Here is a 22945-nt window from a genome sequence, read left to right on the forward strand (position 1 = left end):
AATAACTATACTATGCTGTATAAGTTAAAGATGCCAAAAAGCAAAAATACGGGTTTTTTTACACTGAAAAGCATTTCAAAAGCATAGTACTCTACAACAACAACATTCATAGTATTCTACAACAACATTCAACACCATTCTGGTTTTTATTTAAATATAAAGTTTTTGAAAAAATAAAATTTTGTGGGGGATTCTACAAATTGTTCGAGATAATTTTATTTGGTAAGTGAAAGATAAAGGGTTCGTGAATAGCAGAAAGAGTTTATATTAACCATTGGCCTAATCCTATGGGATTGCGAACAAGGGAAACCTTTTATCCTTACTTTTCCAATGGAAATTAATTCGTTAACAAGAAGAAAGAATTTTTTTAAATTAGAATCAATATTCTGTTTTGTTTATTATTTTTTCACTTTTTTATCAGTAAAAATTCCTTAAATTGGTGAAAAGTTGTCCTTTTCATAGATACTCTCATTATTTTAACTCTTATAAAGTACTTTCAGATCGGTCTTGAGATCAACAGTTAAAATGTAATCAGAGATTTAGATTCCGCGTTTAACGTAATAATGTATTGTTGTAACATCTATTAAACAATGTAATGTCACTTCTTTACAACCTTTTGAATACACTTTATTGTACAAATTTATTAAGAAAGATGAAATCGGATTTGTTAGCCGAAAATATAAGTGAAATTATAAATATTATACGTGAAACAGTCATTTAATTTCTCAAATAATTTTGGTCTTGATGTAAACAGCTTAGAAGTAGTTCGTACTTTGATTATGAGTAAATAATTTAAAAATTCAAAATTGTACAGACATTTAACAAGCTTGAAGTTTGAAAACAATGTTAGAATATTTCACAGCGTTATCTTATGCAACCAAAATAATCTAAAAAAAAAACCGAGTACGGGCGAGTATTGAACCATTTAAAATTGACGTCAGCTAATACTATTCTAATTCTAAATTACCCCAAACATATTCAGTTGTCTTCTTCAAAAATACTGTTAAAAGTCGAAGAAAAATACTCTACACCAAACTTTTTTACAAATTACCGTGAAATAATTGGATCTGCAATACAGTAATTTATTTTAACATTAAAATCCCTCAAACTCTTTCATTATTTTGAAAGAGATATAGTGAAACTATTTGCGTTTGTACTCTATAAAATTAGTGGAAAAATAGACCTTTCTGAAAACAATAAACCTGAAAAACTAGATCAAACAAGGTATAACGATAAGGTGATGTATGTAAAAATCTTGCAAAAATTGTTAAAACACTATATTTAAGACAATGAGTATCATCCCATTTACTATCATCCCTATTTTAACTAATGTTAAGATTGATTTTAATTATATTGAATGTATCATATACACCAGTCTAATAACACAATATTAGCCAATAACGATTATAAATAAGACAATTAATATCAGAAGAGAAAATAATTACAACAATTAATAAATTACTAATTTAAGTAAAACGAAACGAAAGAATTGATTTTTTCATCGCATTAAAACAAAAGGGTAAATGATAAATTTTTTTTAACGGAACCAAATAGATAAATTCCGTTGTTGGTAAATATAGTAATGCGGAAAAGTTTAGTTATTTCTTCCTGAAAATCTAATTAATTTTTTTTAATATATTCTCAACAAAAAAGGCACATCAATTATTCAATTTTTTTTTCGTTAAATATTCCAAGAAAACTTCTTTTCCACTTCGGCGACCTTGGAAGAGTAGTGAATTATCTGACTTTATTGCGCCCGGTTTTGGGTTCAAATATAAATTGGCATGCTTCTTTCCTAGAATTAAAGTTAAATTAGAATGACTTGTCATTGACAATTTAAAGTAATTTTTTCATCAGATATTTTATTTAGATAATCATGAAATGTGGGGGAAGTTCTCAATCACATCTCACATTTTTTTAACGCCATGCTACACCCTACAATTTTTGCTGTATTTGAAGAAATGTAATTCCATTTAAACTGTTTATTGTGTATTAAGCATTTTTTTTTTTTGAATGGGAATGGAGATTAATATCTTGTCTCCTTGAGTGCGTCGCCAGAGTGCTGTGGCTATATGTCTATTATCAGTGATATTGATTTTTTTTGGCTGCTGGTCGAGTGTGTACCTTCCACACAGTTATGCCTCACATTCGAGAACAAAACATCGATTTGGACAAGGCTTCGTTCAAGGACCAGTGTAGATTTGTCTTCAAAACAGGCAAGTGTGATGCCCCACAGTATCACGGAGTGTTTGTGCTAGGGGCTGGTCTCCATCAGACGTTCGTGTCGGAGGCACAAATCTTCGTTGATTTCGCATCCTGTCGCGTCAAGGAATAACATGACGTGCAGCAAAGCATCAAGTATTGTAGATTTGGCCACAGGACCAATTTCTGTAAGTATGCGTCGGTCTGCGCGCATTGTGGCGAGGAGGGCCATAAGCGTGACGACTGTCCACAGAGCAAGGAGGCTCCTTCTTTCGTTAACTGTAAAATGTTGCGCAAAGTCATAGGCTCTCTGTCAATAGTAAAGAGTGTGGTTAATACTTGAGAGCGGTTGTGATGTAATTAACTCTCTGGATGGTTAGGTTCGGTCAACTTAATGCCCAGGGAGCCTATGCTGTTCACGTTGAGCTATGTGAGGATGTTGAGAAACGGAATCACGGTCCCATCGCGCAGCAGAGCTTTTATCGCGCAGCATCAGTCTGATGTTTTAAATGTAGCCTGCGAATTGACTAACTTCGCCGGCGCAGTTGTTTTGTGGAGAGCCTTTTATAGTACCAACATCGATGTTACCATTGGTATTCCTGGTAGGATATTCTCGGTAGGATTATGAATTGGTCGGTATTCAATATTTGCAAAAACGATCACCGGCTAATAGTTTTTGATTGGGCAGGCCGGCTGCGCGATGTTTATAGGTTTGATATTCCTGTTTAGCATGATATTCCAAATCAGCTGATTTGGAAGTCGAGAGTTACAGCGTTCAAGTCCTAGTAAAGCCAGATATTTTTACACGGATTTGAATACTAGATCGTGGATACCGGTGTTCTTTGGTGGTTGGGTTTCAATTAACCACACATCTCAGGAATGGTCGAACTGAGAATGTACAAGACTACACTTCATTTACACTCATACATATCATCCTCATTCATCCTCTGAAGAATTATCTAAACGGTAGTTACCAGAGGCTAAAGAGGAAAAGAAAGAAAGTAATGTTTAGCAGGGTCGCTTTCTGCACAGGCGGGCGGATTGACCCAAATTTCCTAACATTATTGCGGCCAGGCTACGAGTTTTGGCTCGAAGTCCGCCGGAAGTCCCATTACACGACCTGGCAGAGAATTTCTCTTCTGCAGTATTTGAAGCCGCTAATCACCCTTTACCCAGGTGTATGGGTCGAGAGAGTGTAGTTGGATGGTGGACTCAGGAATTGATTGCGATAAAGCGGACTATGGGTCGCCTCAGGAGACAGAGCTCCAGCCTCGAGCGGCTGGAGCCCTGGCTGAGTCAGACTTTTGTTAACGTGAACTATTGGCAAGTACAATTTGCTGTCAGAACACGGAAACAATTCCTTTCGGTCATACTTGTTTGGCAGACAGAGGGAATCTGACCAAAAATTGTTATTATTTTGAGTGTTACGACACTTCGGAACACGTCGTGTTTCATTGTCCGTTTTGGGGGATAGAAAGAGATGACTGTGAGCTGTTAACTGGCCGGTTTCACTAGATTTTGTTGTTGGATGTTTTGTTGACTTGTGTCGATAAGTTTGAAGTTGCAGAAAAATCTGTTTCTCCATTGTAAGAACAGAGATCATGGTGTGGTGAGGGATAGCTCACCATGGAGTTGTAGTTCGTCCGGGTATGTCTGGTTCGGTGGCAATGAGGAAGTGGGTGGGGGAACTCGGGAGCCCTTGATTTAGCCTTATTTTCTGGGGGAAAATGGGGTTTAGGAAAGAACAATTCGGCGAAAACATCAGCAATGCTGTACCCCATTCGAGTGGCACCGAAATTACCGAACCGCCATGGTGTGTTAGCTTGGTACATGACATTAGAGTAGCAAAATAAAAACTAGAAGAACCAACCGGCACTCGCCCAGTAATTTCGTACGCACTGCCGGTAGGCGGGAATGGTTGTGTGAGTTAAGAGCCACCGCCTACTCTGTTCTATGCGTAATTGTGGGTCCAGCGTAGGCGAGTAAGTTGAAAAAAAGTGTTAGATTGTCAGCCTCCGTGGCTCAATTGGTAGGATCTCAATCTTTTATCTGAAGGTCCCGGGTTCAAATCACGGTCAGGCATGGAATTTTTACACAATACAAAGATTTTCACTCATCTCATCCTCTGAAGTAATACCTAAGCTTGGTCCCAGAAGTAAAAAAATAGGTTTGGTTAGGTTAGGTTTCTAGTAATGTCAGATGGGAAAGGGGTGACGCCATCATCCAACGTCCCCCGCCTAACCCATCCTTTAGACCTCACAGGTCAAAAGTCAAGTTTGAACCAGAATCGCCATTTTTACCCTACTGGAATTTTAGTGTGTTATCGGGTTATTTCTCTTAACTGGTTATTGTTAATAACAATAATTCCTGCTGTTCTGAGTTATTTCTAGCTGAAAAAAATAGCAAACTTTTGGGAGGAGAGAAACGACAAAGTACCAGATTTTCTACCATTTTAAGTCTTAACAACTTCCTTAGCTATGACTTCCGTAGATCTCTTTTGGAACATTTTAACGGTTTGCGCTTTCTATTTACCTGCGTGTTGTTTATTTTACCGCTTTGTAGCTGCTCTTTGCTGATTGGTTTCTATTTGCAACATTCTGAAACTGGTACATAGCAATGTTCGATTGCAAGGTTATGTAGTCTAGCCTAAGCCTTACACTGTCTAATAACTAAAGAATAAAGTAAAATTCAAATAAAACAAATCTTACAAATTAAGTCCTACTATCTCTAACTTAAAATCACAGACTGTATAATAAATTACGAAATTTCAGAAATAATCACAAAACGAATTATCTGAAATTAAAAATGTCTTGAAAAATTATTTCGTATCCTAAACAAATAGTAATAAAAATTTTTTTTATTAATAATTACTAATAATAGTATAGTAGTCTAAACTGATGCTGAAATATAGTAGTATAATGGTATTTTCAAATTTGTTAGATTATTTTTCTTGAGATTTCATTTTATTTGTTTCAACTTATGATTTCGTTGAGGAATTCTTTGGTAATCGTGTTATCGGTCGAGGCTTGTGGCCACCAAGATCTCCAGATTTGACTGCGGCGGATTTTTTTCTACCGGGTTACCTCATAGAAAAAGCCTACAGCAACAAACACGAACACTTGAACAATTGAAAGTCAATATTGAACAAGCTGTATTAAATATCCAGCCACAAACTTTGAAAAAAGTTGCAAGAAACGCTGTAAAAATAAATTGAAGCTTGTATTCAAGAAGATGGCGGCCACTTCCAACAATTACTCTAAATGTAAGGTAATGGATGGTAATAATAAAAATTACATTTACATTTACACATGCCTTTTTATTATTTCAATACCTACCAATATACACTCTGTATATTTATTAGGTGCGACAATAAAGTAATGAGACTGATGTGAAAAAAATGTTGCTTACCGTTTTAGTCATGTTTAGTGTTGTCTCCTTCAAAGTAGTTCCCCTCTGATTGCACACACTTATTCCTGCGCTTCTGCCATTGATGGTAACATTTCTGGAACTCATCTTCTGTAATATCCTACAAGACCCTCGTCACAACTTTTGGACATCTTGTGTTGTTTGAAAAAGGTTTCCCTTGACCGCCATTTTGACTCTTGGAAATAGAAAAAAGTCGCACGATGCGACATCTGGTGAATAAGGTGGCTGTGGTAGTACTGAAATTTGTTTTGAGGTTAAAAATTGCTGTACTGACAAAGCAGTATGGGATGGCTCATTACGAGTATCGTGATTCAGAATCCAATTATCAGCAATGTTGGCACGGACACGAAGAACTCGTTTACGAAGTCTTTCTAAAATTTCTTTGTAGAAATCATTGGTTAACTGTTTGTCCAGGATGCATCCACTCTTTATGTACAATTCCCTTGGAATCGAAGAAGCACACAAGCATTCATTTCACTTTTGACTTTGACATGCGAGCTTTTTTTGGTCTGGATGACCCCTTTGAGCACCATTGCGAACTTTTGCGTTTTGTCTCTGGATCGTATTGAAAAACCAACCTTCATCACCAGTGATAACACGCCTCAAAAAATCTGGATCGATTTCCGTTTGCTCTAACAGATCGGCTGCCACATTTTTCCGTGTTTCTCGCTGTTGTTGTGTGAGATTTTTGGGGACCATTTTTGCACAAATCATTCTCATACCAAGATCTTCAGTTAATATTAGACGAAACGTTTCTCGATCGATGTTGAGTTCTTCTGCGATCATTTTCACGGATAATCTTCGATCACATCGTACGATTTCACGCATCCGAGTCAAGGTGACATCTTTCCGTGAGGTTGATGGTCATCCACTGCGGTCTTCATCTTGAACATTCGTTCTGCCTTCACTAAAAATTTTACGCCACCGAAAAACTTGAGCTCTTGATATAACCTCCTCTCCAAAAGCCTTCTGAAGCTTACCATAAGTTGTCGTCGCGTTTTCACCCGATTTAACGCAAAAAGAAATGGCATATCGTTGCGCAATATTTTGCGGTTTCATTTCTGTGACGAGAGACACAAACACGTGTTCACTTATTACAGCACAACTCACGACTGAGAAGTTGCATCAATGTGCCGCTTGGACTAGAAGTAGCTTATAGACCAAGGTCAAAGATGGTGTGCCTACGCAAGCTGCATGGTTGCCATATGTTGCAAAGAAAAATCAGTCTCATTACTTTATTGTCGCACCTCGTATGTATATAATTCCAGATTTCAACGGAAATATACATTTTGGCCATCCCCTGAATTCATTTTGACTAGTTTCGGCGTGACGTCTGTACGTACGTATGTATCTCGCATAAGTAAAAACGATTAGCCGTAGGATGTTGAAATTTTTAATTTAAGACTGTTGTACCATCTAGTTGTGCACATTCCAGTTTGATTGCAATCGACTGAAACAAAAATATCCAAAAAAGCTAATATCCCAAAAAATTTGGATTATAGACTTTTTCTTAACTGCAGTAATAAGCTCTTTATTGTGAGCTTTTCAACGATGTATCATAAGTGGGACTTGTTTTCACGGGTCCCAGAGCAATAGACAAATAAGATTTTAATTAATGAAATATTTGGATTTTAGGGGATGGCACATAGGTTCGAATCAGACTACAACCTCTTTTTTTTTAATTTAAATATATTGATTTATTATTAACTATTAGCCTCTCATTGTATAAACAGTTTTACGATTAATAATAATTCAATAATAACAAAAAGACATATCAAAAGTTGTTAATGAAAGAAAATTTTATGTAATTTTCATTTTAAAAAATAACGTGTAAATGTAATTTAATAAAAGGAAATCATGTGTTCTCCACATCAGATTTTTTCACTATGTATAGACAGTGGGGATACACATAAGATTTTATTTTCAATACACATCGTCTAATGTGTATTATGAAGGTACTAGTTGGAAGATATTAAACACACATCGAAGATATATATTTTTTATTAAAAAAAAAATTAGTTGCTTGCATTAACTATAAGCATGAAAAGATTTTCTTTTTTAAATAAACATTACATTGTTAATATTGCCAATGAATATGTAATTTTTTTATTTAAAAAATTGACGAGTATATCATTATTATTATTAAACTAGTAAAATAAAACGAAATTTTAAAACATCACTACTTTATGATATAGAATAAATTTGTTTCATTTTTATGATGGATATTGCCAAGAAAAATTTTGCAGCTTTGCAGCAGTGCATAAAAATACTTAATTAACTTTATTTCCGTAATACAGCTACCTCCACAAACATAAAGCCATATCAGAAGTTGTTAAACGAAGAACCTTATCGGCCCTTACACCTACGTCACCTGAAATTTTCGCAAGTTTTTTTTTTTTCATTTTAAGCAATATTTTTTAAGATATTTATTAATAAATTTAGATTATATATAAGAATTTATTTTATTCATATGTAAGAATATTGTTGTGAATCCGATTAATATTTAGACTACACTGTTGTAATCGCCAGCGTACAAAAAGATTAGCAATAATGAATTTTCTTTATTGATGATAAATATAAACGTAAATGTTTTTGATGTAGAACCTTCTCTTATGTTATTTTGAGTACATATCTGTGTCTTTTTATATATGTATATATAAATATACGAATGTGTGTGTACCCTTGCGCGTGTGCCTGTGTAATTGTACTTGGTGAGAAAAAGTATATATAATTATCCACTCTTGAAGTATTTCTTTAAAAACAGATTTTATTAATGTTTCTTTTTTAATGGATTACTGAGACAAAAATAAACACAAGTTAAAAAAAATTTCTTCATCATTTCTTTTTAAACGGTAATAGAAAACATAATATGCATTGTAGTTTAAAAAAGTTTTAAATTCATCTTTCTACTAGAGTGCATCTTATGCACTCTAGTATTTCATACTAATACATTTGTATTTCGTGTGAAAATACAAACGATTACCTTTTAATAAGATTTTTGCAATATGCTTTTAAGTATGACGCATTATGCAAAATACATGCAAGCAGATAAATCATTAGTACTTTTTTAAGATGTAAACTTTTGAAAACTTCATAAATTTTTAACTGCATTTTTACATTTTTGTACGAAGTAACCGAAGTATTGTGATCGTGAAAAATTTCGGTTTTGAGATTTCAGTGGAAATATCCATTTCGACCATCGCTGAATCCATTTTGACTGATTAGGCGTGACTTCTGTACGTACGTTCGGGCGAGATACATACGTACGTACATGTGTATGTACGTATCTCGTATAACTCAAAAACGATTAGCCTTAGAACGTTGAAATTTCGGATTTAGGACTGTTGTAATATCAAGTTGTGAACCTCCTCTTTTGTTTCCAATCGACTGAAAGAAAAGTGTCCAAAAAACCCAATAATCAAAAAAAACAAATTGGACTTTGGGCTTTTTTTTAACTGCAGTAATCAGCCCTCATTGAGAACTTTTGAACGATGTATCAAAAGTGGTAATTATTTTCATTGGTTCAAGAGTTATAACCAAATAAAATTCTAGTTATTGAAATATTTGGATCGTACAAGGGAAAGGTACATCGGTTCAAATCCGACTTCATTTCCTTTTTTTAACTTTTATTTTAATTTAAATATATTAACGTATTAATAATTTATTAACCTCTGATTTCAAAAAAAAAAAATATTATATGTAATTTAATAGGCGTATATGGAAGTGATGTGTTGTCTACAACAAATTTTTATAACATGATAGTACTAAATAATGCCAATGTTTCATTGATTATTTCTCAAATATGATCAGTGATGAGAAGTAATTATAAAACACAATCTTCTAACGTCACTGTTCATTCAAAGATTTTTCCGTAGATTAATAGACTTAGGCAATTATAATTAAATTTCAGTACGCATTATTACTGTCAAAAAAATTAAAAAATTAATAATGAATACATATAAACATATATGTAGCCTAATTGAAGATATGTACGCGTATGTATACGAATGTGGAAGAAAACTATGTTATATGTAATGTTTAACTAGTAATATAATAATTTAAACAATTATTATTCGTAATGTGAAAATGTATTTTTCCCCATTAGATGCCTATTCTTGAACATGTAAATTTGTTTTATGTATTCTTTGTAATTTAGATTTCAAAAAATCAGCCAATTAGTAAGAACGTTTTCTTTCCTTTATAAAAAGATTTGATGTAATTTACATTGCTCAAATTTTATCATTTATTTTTCCGATGAGGTTAAAAAAGAAACTATGATTTATCGAATGGAACTTAAACATAATCTTAGCATGCAAACAGATTATGTCATTTGTCATGTCGCAGATTATGTCATTTTCATCGCAAGTGTGGGTAGATCACTGAAATACTTTGTCGCGACCATGAGGAAAGAAATAAATTATTAAGTACGCAGTATAGTTGTAATCACGTGATTCTGTCATTTATTTAAAAAAAAGAAAAAATTGTGAATCATTTAGTTAAGTTACAAATACCGTTGTTTAAAAATGAGCGTTACTATCATTGATGGAATTCCATAGCCTATACCTTTTCTCCACATTTCTGGGATTTATTGATGTAGGTTGTAGTATGATACGTCTATGTTAAGGATAATGTTAATACACTTTGCCCTTTCTAATGTAATGCAATATTTTTAAATGTTTCTCTATAATATAAATTATAAATTAAGGGAAAATATAGTTAAAATCTATAAAATTTATAAATTTGCATGGCCATGCCTGTGTTAGAATGATTTCGCTGATGTTTTTTTTTTTTATAAATAACCTCAGACACTCTGAATTAACGTCTAACAACAAACGGCTAGCATGTTAGTATTCCATTTCCTTTTATAGCGGCTTTCCATCACCTAAATGTCTTGGTGGAAACGCTCACTCTGTTCGTCACTTATGTCGAGATTTTCCGAAAAAAATCCGAATATGAGTGGAGGAAATGTATTTTCAAAGACATATTACATCTCATAGCTCTGTATGAAGTAAGAAATTGATTAACAATATCGTGGTAATTGTCGGGTTTTTGTTTGACATGAAAAGTTTTTCAAACTTCTTTAAATGAAGCCTAAGCTGCACTTTCTACATTATTTAACATTGAATTAAATACATAATCTTTGACAAACTCTCTTATTTGAGGACCGACAAATAATACTTCTTAAATTTTTCCTTTACTTATATTCGGAAATTTCTGCCTGATGTACTAATGAAATAGCTATAACTTTTTCAAAACACCAAATACGTTCCAACTATGTTTTTTATAATTTATTTTTTCAAGAACGGCTTTCATCACATCGTGCATCTCTTTCAAATTAATACCATAAGCGATTGGTATCGAAGGATATTTGTTACCGTTGTCTAGTAGAACAACGTTTAACTATACTTGGACGAATCTTTGAAAAGGCGCAAGTTAGGTTTATGAAATTGTCCTAAATGCAACATAAGGTCATCAATATTTGTGCAATAAACCAAATTATTTTCATCAATAAAGTATTAAGAATGTTCTTTTTATCGGCTTCGACGACCCGAATTTTTTGTATTTTTTAAGTTAATTCCAACCTTACAGTTTTGATCCTAACAATTCAGCTTGATTATTGATAAATTTAAATCCCTAACCAAATCTCATAATTCACCTTCTGATATAAGATGTGGCTTATTGGAAGGTAATTCGAAATCAAAATCATTGTTGTCTTCATCAGTACTGCCTGATTCTTCATCGCTTCTTTCGAAACATACATTCGCAGGTGGCTCAGGAACTGGAATAATTTTACTGTGAGGTACAGGCATGATTGCAAATTGCAATATTTTACATTATGTTTAGATGTTTTAGAAATTCCATACACGCTTGTTAAACAAAAGTAACAATCGATTACATGATCCTTTGTTCACGCCAAACCATTGGTACATCAAATGACAAAACCTTGCGTGTACCTTTCAGCCATCCTATTAAATATACAAAACAAATTAGTGCATACTATATGAGGAGCCCACATCTTAACCTGATCAAGAAATTTTACAGTGAAAGAACAAATGATATACCTTTTTTTAATTAAAGTGTTTTTTTTTTTTTTTTGTGATTTTACGGTAAACTCACCACATATAACAAAAGGTAACCACACCTTTGACACAATTTTGATGCATTATGATACTACACTGTTAACAAACGTAAGACAGCAATAATGCTGAAAAAAATTAATTCATTACTAAATTCTGTGCTTAATACAAACAACACAGCTCTGTTTTCAGCTACATATTTTGATTTGCACAGACATGATTAATTTTGTCGATGAAGGCTCACTTTTCAGTATCAGATACGATATCATAATATGTGACTATGATATGATTTAATTCTTTGTCCAGTGTTGTTTATTTATGGCTTAGAAATTGTATTAGCCAAGGTAAACAATATCTATGCTTTGAAAAATGAAAAAATCCTTTAGCTCAAATTTAACACTTTTTCAAAAAAAGTGGGTGATAGAAAGATTCTGAATTCATATTCGTCATCAGCATCAAAAGCAGATTAAATTCTTGTATACATGATCGAAAAAAAAAATTATGTTTATCAGTGTAATCAGCGTACTTTTTAAGTGACGATTGGATAAAGTAAGATCTCAAAGCATTTGAATTAAGTTTAGAATTATTTTATATTACATTTTGGAGCAAATATTACAGTAATTACGTAAAAAATCAATTAAAGAATATAATTATATATATAAATTCATTCCTAAAATCTACTACTTTTTGCTCGGGGTCTAACATGTTGTAGGATTACTCGGTGTAGAGTACTAGGCGGGAAATATTAGTCTAGGATTCTGTAAACAAGAAAGTCAGCAGTTTCTTGTTTTTTGTGAAGTTTTAAATCCCAGTTGCGATAAACAAGAAAATTATAACACCCGGTGGAGGTTAACGTTCGGTGAAGTATGCACACCCTTACAGAAGGTAGGTGTAAAATATTTACTTTCAAAGCCAGGTGAATTATGCTACTTCGAGTTAACCTAATTACTACATTTTTTACTTTCTTGCCTTTCTAGAAATAAGGACACTACGCCAAGGTTATTTTTTAAGATCAAACGCCACACCGATAGAAAACTTTCTGCTTATACTCCTCAGTGATGAGTAAGATCAGGCATCCGTTATAAGCAAGGGTTTTGGTGTAGGTAATGAGCCAGTAAATTTAGTTTTTTCAAAAATAATGAATGCAAAAAACTAAGTACACATAAAAAATACATCAATAAATTTAAACATATTGTAGTAATCTCGAAATTATTTTTTTACATATTAGGGGATAAATGCGTAAAGGAAAACTATGAAAGTTTAAGTGTGAAAAGTTACATAAATTTTGTAAAGTTAAAAGATGAGTTGTAACCAGATAAGTTTTAACCAGAATAATAAAAATAGCAAAAATCTCCAATATTATGAAGAAAAAATGTAATATATTTTAAAATGTAAATTGCACTTTTCTCTTCGTAAAATTAGAGTGCATCATAGAATTACAGGCAAACATCGGTACTACTGAATTTATAATGTTAATACAAATTATTGTTCAGAACTAAATTCCTAACTCGGTAATCGCATGAAAATAAACAAGAACAAAACAAAAGTAATGAAATGTAGTAGAAATAATAAAGATGGACCACTGAAAGTGAAAATAGGAGGAGAAAAGATTATGGAGGTAGAAGAATTTTGTTATTTGGGAAGTAGAATTACTAAAGATGGTCGAAGCAGGAGCGATATAAAATGCCGAATAGCACAAGCGAAACGAGCCTTCAGTAAGAAATATAATTTGTTTACATCAAAAATTAATTTAAATGTCAGGAAAATATTTTTGAAAGAATATGTTTGGAGTGTCGCTTTATATGGAAGTGAAACTTGGACAATCAGAGTATCTGAGAAGAAAAGATTAGAAGCTTTTGAAATGGGGTGCTATAGGAGAATGTTAAAAATCAGATAGATGGATAAAGTGACAAATGAAGAGGTATTGCGACAAATAGATGAAGAAAGAAGCATTTGGAAAAATATAGTTAGAGAAGATAGAGACTTATAGGCCACATACTAAGGCATCCTGGAATAGTCGCTTTAATATTGGAAGGACAGGTAGAAGGAAAACATTGTGTATTTAGGCCAAGTTTGGAATATGTAAAACAAACTGTTAGGGATGTAGGATGTAGAGGGTATACTGAAATGAAACGACTAGCTCTAGTTAGGGAATCTTGGAGAGCTGCATCAAACCAGTCAGATGACTGAAGACCAAAAAAAAAAAAACTAGGTAATAAGTAGAGTCCAGTGCAGTATTATAATTGTTATTATTATTATATGTGGTGGGAGTATGTACATTTTTTTTGCTTTATTTGTATTAAGTAATATTTTACAAATAAATTTTTTTTATAAACATTTAAATGTCTCATACCCAATTTTTAATTCCAAAATTATTTGTCCCAATTCAAAAAGATTTATCCCAATTTTAAAGGACATTAGGTAATTCTTTTTTGGACGTAAAACATTAGAAGATTTTCCTGGTGTGTATGTCGAAACCAGAAGTAGGGTTTAGACTCTATTTAGACTTTATTCGGCTTAGTGAAAGGAAAAGCAGTGTCATAATTTAAAATCCATAGAACGGTATTCATGATTGCATGACATTTTTATAAATCATATGCCATTTTTATGAATGGTTAATTTGAATTACTATTATTCATTAAATCAGTAATTCCTTTTGATAGGAAATTGTAATAAAGTTTCGTACTAAGTTATATAGTTGCACACTTATCTTCACCAGGATATTTCCCACTGCTTTAGTATTTGTGCTTAATTTTTATATGTATATATTTTTTTTCTTTTTCCCCACCAGACTTTCAGCTATTACCGGGTCTTGGTATGTGTGGGTATAGGCAAATGAAATCACTGCACCTGCTAGCTCGGCCTGACGTAGATGCAGATGTAGTGAAATGTAAGTGTAATTGCACCGGTAAAGATGTAATCTGGAACAGACTATTTCAACTAATCCTGAGACTTTCGTTAATTGAAACCAACCACTAAAGAATACACGTACCCACAATCTGGTATTCCAATCCGCAAAAAAGCTACTGCCTTTACATGGACTTGAACCTTAGTAATCTCGACTTTGACAATTAATTGATTTTGCGATGACGAGTTTAATCACTTCACTAATCTATTGAGAAGTTCAAAATTTAATAATTTAAATTTTTAAGATGATATATATTTTTAAATTGAACTTCGGTAGACTGGTATTATTTATTACAACCTGTATCGTTTGCTGTTATGAAGGTAGATTCATCGTATGATAAATACGATTTAAATTCTACTCATTTTCTTAAATCCGTTCCTAAATTAAATTATTGAAATTTTCGTTAAATATATTTTATTAACAAATATAATCTAAGTCAAAATTACTTTTAACCGAACTTAACCAGAATATTGAACTGCACTTGAATAAAGATGTCGTTTAATTCGGATATGTATTTTAAACTGAATTTTTAAAAAAACACACACACACACACACACACACACATATATATATATATATATATATATATATATATATATATATGCACGTGATATTTTCAGTTTTATGATTAAAACCGAATTATTCATAATTTTAGAAAAACAAATTTTCTTCATTAACTTTACTTTCTTTTAAACCAAATTTTGGAACCTAAATTATAATAACTGATTTTTAAATATATTTAAAATAATATACAGTAATATTTAAAAAAATATATTTTTAAAGTTGGATAGGCCTACTTATATTTGTGTTTTATACGATTTCGCGAAATCTATTCAAGTAGTAAAATATCTTAGTTTTTCATCAAGAAGATTATCTCATTCGTCCGGTTCTTGTTTCAAACCTGATTTTTGTGAATTTATTTCAATACCTTTTCTCTTTTGATATCGGAATACACGGTTTTCGTCTTTGAGACACGTTTGCTTCACGTTTTTTTCAACACACTTTTCTCGTTTCGTCCTCTATCATTCTTTTTATTGATCTTCTGAACAAATAATTATTAAAATTGCTCATTTTATTGTAATAATTCATCGTATCGTTATATTTGCTCGTCGAATTATTTGCCATTATAAAAAAAACATCTCTTAGTAAAAGTAATAATTTTTATTTTTCGAAATCTTGAAATTTTAACTCATCTGGGTTGTTAAACGATTTATAAGAGCAGTCAATCCAATTTTTCACACACACGCGCGCACTTTTACACATATATTCCTTGATATATATTTTTTATTTTTATTATTATGCTTTATGTTGAACGATTTATAAAAGGAGTCAATCCAATATTTTTTAATTAATAAATTACGCGGTTTACAATATGAAGTAATTGTTTTTTAACTGTATTTCAAAGAGGGTGATAAAAAATCAAACTAAGTTATTCTCTAATATTATTTTATGTGTCGCGTGTTTTTACATTAAAGGAATATATATAGATCACGGTTTAAAAAGAATAACTTTATCACCTTTTTCTTTTTATAAAGTAAATATCCAACTTTTTATTTTAATCCCACCAGGTTTTGGAAGTAAATAAATTTAGTGGATGAAAAACACAATGCCATCGTCTAGTTACTTCCGTAAAAATATAATTTTAGTAAAGCTCATAAAAAAAATAGCTGTTGGCATACATAATATTTTATATTCGTAATAATAATATAATATAGCTGTGTTGCATAGTAAATGAACTTTTTTTTATGATTGGCAAATTATAAAATTATAATTGAATACGGAATTTACTATTAACTAAAAAATAAAATCAGTTATTTTTCATAATGGTTAATTTCACAAATTACATCAGAATATTCCATTTATTTTACCTATTGATATTGGTTCTTATAATGTTCTAACCACGAAAATAAATTTTATTACAATTATTAAACGAAATGTTTTTTTATTATTTTTCTTTCTATTCACTATGTTCAATGATAAAATACGAGGTGTGATCAAAAAATACGGTGAATAATTTTTTATTAAAAAAATTAGTAAGGTTACATAGAATTCGATTAAATCTCCTTCAAAGTACTGTCCTTGGCTATCAAAGCACTTATTCTAACGTTGACTCCATGACTGGAGGCATTTCTGGAAGGCGTCTTTCGGAAGGGTTTTCAGCTGCTCGGTCGTGGCCCTCTCAATGTCAGCAATGGTGTCAAAACGTTTTCCTTTAAGCACAGTTTTAATTTTTGCAAAGAGCCAAAAGTCGCATGGTGCTAAATCCGGTGAGTATGGCGGATGTGGACAGACAGGAACACTTTTATCGGCCAAAAACTCGCGAATGAGAAGCGAGGTGTGACACGGCGCGTTGTCGTGGTGAAGAAGGAAGCCATTGGTCCATTTTTCTGGTCGCTTTCTTCGTACGCCGTTTCGCTTTGAACGGATCCGTACGAGATGTTAAGGTCTTCCGATAGCTCTCGAATAGTCATTGGCCTGTTTGAACGAACCATTGTTTCCACTTTTTGCACATTTTCAACTGTTTTTGAGGTTACTGGACGTCCCGCACGCTGCTCACCTTCAACAGACTCATTTCCGTTTTTAAATCAATCATACCACTTGTACACAGTCTTCAAAGTAACATTTCGTGAGCTTCTTTGGCACTCTTTTGCAACTTAATGTTAATGCGTTGTTCAAAATCCATGTTGCGCGACAGACACGATAAACACAACCACACTCTGGCAGCTGACTGGCAAGCTCGAACGTGTTACAACTTGTCCCTGCCTGTCTCAGTTGATCTCGCTATTGGATAAATTACAGCATATGGATGTAGCGTCGGCAGTTGCCGCTATAAAAATTCATTCACCGTATTTTTTGATCACACCTCGTATATAAATTTTATTTCAAGATAGATATAATAATAATTTATAATAGGGTTTTAAACAAAGCTATAAAAACGCTCTGAAGGAGCAGAGATCACTTATAAGTGACATATGCAGTAACATATGAAGCGAAAATTATTGAAAAAGTGAAAACTAACAATAATTAAATACGATAAAGGTAATAGAGAACAAATAATGAAGGTTCATTTGTTATTTCCTAGTCGCAGTAAATAAGTTTAATGATATCATTCTTTCTTAAAATAGTTTAAACGTTCAAAAAAATGCAAAATCTTGTAATTCAGATCGGTAGTAGTTTACAGAAATGTTTTTTTATACATTTTTCTTATATTAAACATAAAAATTATCGTCTTTCCAATTTACATTAAAAAATTACTGCTCGTATTTCCTCGGTTTTGACTCTTCAGTCTTCCTGGAAGTTATTTTCATTTATGAAATATATTATTATTGATGCACTATATTTAATGATCTGTCTAATCCGCTATACACTACGAGAGATATGTTAAATATTTCCATAACAATGAAAATAAAATTAGTCAAAGACATAAATACAGTAAAGCAGTTTATTGTATTTTTATTTCCGTATTTGCTGAGACGTGTTTGATGCAAACATGCAATTCTGGTGTGTCAATGCTAAACAGAAAATTGTCAAAATTAGTGAGAATAATGACAACCTAAGTTGAACTAAGAGTTATAATATGTTAGCTGAATAACAGGATATAGAAATTAAGATTAGCAAATAGAAAATCTTCCATACAAGTACAGCAGCTGCCCAGGCAATTTTGCTGTCAGTAGGAATTGATTCTTCCCTTTTTTTTGATGGGTTGGCGTTTTTTTTTTTGTCTTCAGTCATTTGACTGGTTTGATGCAGCTCTCCAAGATTCCCTATCTAGTGTTGTCTTTCATTTCAGTATACCCTCTACATCCTACATCCCTAACAATTTGTTTTACGTATTCCAAACGTGGCCTGCCAACACAATTTTTTCCTTCTAACTGTCCTCCCAATATTAAAGCGACTATTCCAGGATGCCTTAGTATGTGGCCTATAAGTCTGTCTCTTCTTTTAACTATATTTTTCCAAACGCTTCTTTCTTCATCTATTTGCCGCAATACCTCTTCATTTGTCACTTTATCCACCCATCTGATTTTTAACATTCTCCTATTGCACCGCATTTCAAAAGCTTCTAATCTTTTCTTCTCAGATACTCCGATCGTCCAAGTTGCACTTCCATATAAAGCGACACTCCAAACATACACTTTAAAAATCTTTTCCTGACGTTTAAATTAATTTTTGATGTAAACAAATTATATTTCTTACTGAAGGCTCGTTTCGCTTGTGCTATTCGGCAATTTATATCGCTCCTGCTTCGTCCATCTTTAGTAATTCTACTTCCCAAATAACAAAATACTTCTACCTACATAATCTTTTCTCCTCCTATTTTCACATTCAGTGGTCCATCTTTGTTATTTCTACTACATTTCATTACTTTTGTTTTGTTCTTGTTTAGTTTCATGCGATAGTTGTTGCGTAGGGCTTCATCTATGCCGTTCATTGTTTCTTCTAAATCCTTTTTACTCTCGGTTAGAATTACTATATCATCAGCAAATCGCAGCATCTTTATCTTTTCATCTTGTACTGTTACTCCGAATCTAAATTGTTCTTTAACATCATTAACTGCTACTTCCATGTAAAGATTAAAAAGTAACGGAGATAGGGAACATCCTTGTCGGACTCCCTTTCTTATTACGGCTTCTTTCTTATGTTCTTCAATTGTTACTGTTGCTGTTTGGTTCCTGTACATGTTAGCAATTGTTCTTCTATCTCTGTATTTGAACCCTAATTTTTTTTAAATGCTGAACATTTTATTCCAGTCTACGTTATCGAAAGCCTTTTCTAGGTCTATAAACGCCAAGTATGTTGGTTTGTTTTTCTTTAGTCTTCCTTCTCCTATTAATCTGAGGCCTAAAATTGCTTCCCTTGTCCCTATACCTTTCCTGAAACCAAATTGGTCTTCTCCTAACACTTCCTCCACTCTCTTCTCAATTCTTCTGTATATAATTCTAGTTAAGATTTTTGATGCATTACTAGTTAAACTAATTGTTCTGTATTCTTCACATTTATCTGCCCCTGCTTTCTATGGTATCATTACTATAACACTTTTTTTGAAGTCTGACGGAAATTCCCCTTTTTCATAAATATTACACACCAGTTTGTATAATCTATCAATTGCTTCCTCACCTGCACTGCGCAGTAATTCTACAGGTATTCCGTCTATTCCAGGAGCCTTTCTGCCATTTAAATCTTTTAATGCTCTCTTAAATTCAGATCTCAGTATTGTTTCTCCCATTTCATCCTCCTTAACTGATATAAATACCAAATATTCTAGTCATCATCATATTTAAATATATAATTTTTATTTTAATTAACGCAGCTTAATTAATTCAATTATGGAGATTTTAAATATTTAAGACACTTGAAATATCGTAAAAAATACATACATATACACATTTCTGATTTTGTTATCGTTACCCACAAGCATAACAAACAGCCAATCCTTAAACCCGTTTTCCACAATGCTGTGCTATTTTCCATTTAAAGTTTTAGTTCATGAGCACCTTTTTAATAAAAAAACACTGTTTGTTTATCTTTCTAATTTCTATATTAAACTATTCGAGAAAGATTTTTTATTATTTAAATATTTGCTCCCCTGGGATAAAATTTCTTTCTTCAGTACTTTTGCACTATTCTTTTATGAATTTAATTGCTACGTTAGACGAAATTTGCTAAGCTTAGAAAACAGAAGCTATAAATTTGTCAATCGTACATACTAAGTTTTCGTTATTCATAACGAAATAGTTGATTGAATGTTAATTTTTTATGAAAAAAGTTTTTTTTTTTTAAATTGCTGATCAATAAATTTAAAAAATAAAACCAGCAGTGAGGATTTATCGTCCTCCATCTGGCGCATTCCCAGTTGGTGGAAATGTTAATGGCCAGCAGATTTGCAGGGTAGGTGAAAAAATAAAATACCATCTGCAGACCAATACGGTGCCTCAAATCCGCGTCGCTTCTGACTTGTAACGAGCGTGAAAGTTGTTTGTTCACGAGAGCTGGAAATTTCTCCTTAGAGCAAATAACTTCGAGAATTATTATGGTAGGACTTGTTTCTCTAACCCTACAAAAAATCAACAGGAAGTTGCACATTGTAGAGAAGTAGTAAATCTACCATTTTCAAGGAAATGAAAATTAGGCATTTGGATTCTAGCGACCTAAGACAATGTGTCAAGGATGAGTCGGAACATCCTGAAACCTGCATTAAACAATAATTACATAAAATTAGACACAAAAACATAAACCTTCTAGCCAATTTTAATGTATGTTCTGTCTTAAAAACAGTTAAACTTAAAACTTTAACAAATTTTCTAAGAAAGAGAAATATAATGATAACTGCATTTCAAAATACACGGTGTTAGGATGAACACCCTGTGATTCTGAAGGATTTAGGATTCATAAAGAAAAACCAGGGAAGAGAGTAATCAAGAATTTACCACAATTTGAAACAGGGATCGTTGTAAATAAAAGCATATTAAACTCAATAATAGAATTAAAATTTATTAATGAATGACTTTCCACGCTAACCTTCAAATAAACTAACAAAATTTCTTCTGTTGTAAATACAAACGTACTAATGAATGTGAAGTAAAGAGCGCAAAGAGAAAAAACACAAAATTTTTGGCAATTAATCACAAACCTTTTAGACAAAATTCTAACTACAAACACCATTATTACCTGGAGACTTTAATGCAAAAATCACTAAATAAAATCAACCCAGATGCACTGTAGACAGATATTAAAGAACTAATACCATAGAGGAACGATTGTTAGGCAAAGGTAAAGAAAATGTATACTAAAATCTAAGTTATTTAAAAAAGTACCTTGGAAACAAACTACATGGGTATCGCCGAACCCATTCTCTGGTAAAGACCAACTTGATGTTCAGATTAAATTCTTTTCCTTGTCCTGCTGCTTAAATGTAAATATCTCCTGCCATCTTCTTTCTTCTTATTTGTTAATGAACCAGCTGGTTTTAATCATTGTTAGAATTATTAATTGTTTGTATTTGACATTTTCCTTTAAACTGTTAAAGAAATAATATTACTTAGTTCTATATCTGTTCTAGCTAGACAGTATATTAATACATATTTAAAAATGTGAACTACACTAAAAGTATGAAACAATTGTAACATAATGCAGTGATTCCCAAACTGAGCGAAAAATTTGGGAACCATTGAAATAATGTAATGATTAATTCAATGTCAATTTAAAGTAACTAAATGAAGTGCTGAACAATACTTGGTTATCCGGCAGTTAGTTAATGTATTCAGTTTACACAACCGACGAATTACTTCGCGGTTGGAATCGTTATACATTATTATTGGTCCACTGGGCAGGATCATTAAAATATATGGATAAGAGCAGATAATTAAATAATTATATGAAACATCAGCTATATGTGAAATTGTAATGTTGTTATATATAAATATACTGCAGCTTGGCCTTTGCAGATGATATAGCAATAATTACAAAAAATGTTGAAGAGGCTAGAGAATCGATAGAGTTACTAGACGAAATAGCCATAAGGACAGGACTACAGATATCTTATGAGAAGACGGAATACATGGAATACCGACATCACAAGGAAATAGAAATAAAAACAAAAGGAGGGAATATCAGGAGAGTCGATCGTTTCAAATAACTTGGAGAAATTATTCAAGCTAATGGACTCGATGATGCGGCTAACACGGAAAGGACCAGGAAATTAGAAAGAGCATACGGGATAACAAAGAATATCTACAACAAAAATAGTATATCATACGGATCAAAAATAAGATACTACACTACCGTGCTCAAACCAGAGGCACTCTATGCATCAAAATGTTTGATACTCAAGAAATGGAAACAGGAAATGAAAATACGTGAAAGAAGAATCTTGAGGAAAATATTGGGACCAAGAAAACTAGAAGACGGATCTTACAAACTAAGATGTAACGAAGAACTGCCGAAGAACGAACCGCTGACGTCGACGATGAGAAAACGAAGGGTCAAGTTCTACGGTCACATACTCAGGATATCGGATGATAGGTTAACGAAGCGCGTCTTTAGTTTTTTAACAAATATGAAAGCGGCGAAGTTAAGAAGTCCCTTAAGGGAAGTTAAACGAAGTTAAGTAGTCGATGTTAAGAAGGACCTCAGCGAACTACAACTGAACGAAGGCGATGAGTGTAACAGAACTGAGTTTAGAGATAAAATTAATAAATACATTTTCCGGAAACTTACAGATAAGACTGGAACTGGGAGGCAGTGGACTGATGAACAGAAACAAGTTAAACGAGACGAAATGAAATTGTACGGGGAAAACAGAGGGAAGACATCTGTTGTGCAAAACGTTCAA

At 32.5% G+C, this 22945-nt stretch overlaps 1 protein-coding gene across 1 annotated transcript in view; it reads left to right on the plus strand.

Annotated features, from left to right (window-relative positions):
• The first annotated feature begins 7865 nt into the window (after positions 1-7865).
• The window catches only part of LOC142327138 (uncharacterized), a 39569-nt gene continuing 24489 nt past the window's right edge, over positions 7866-22945 (plus strand). Inside the window, exon 1 of the mRNA XM_075370064.1 lies at positions 7866-8010. The gene's annotated coding sequence lies outside the window, so the exon portion shown is untranslated. The remainder of the gene's footprint in view (positions 8011-22945) is intronic.

Source organism: Lycorma delicatula, chromosome 1 (assembly GCF_047948215.1).
Source record: "Lycorma delicatula isolate Av1 chromosome 1, ASM4794821v1, whole genome shotgun sequence".
NCBI classification, from domain to species: domain Eukaryota; kingdom Metazoa; phylum Arthropoda; class Insecta; order Hemiptera; family Fulgoridae; genus Lycorma; species Lycorma delicatula.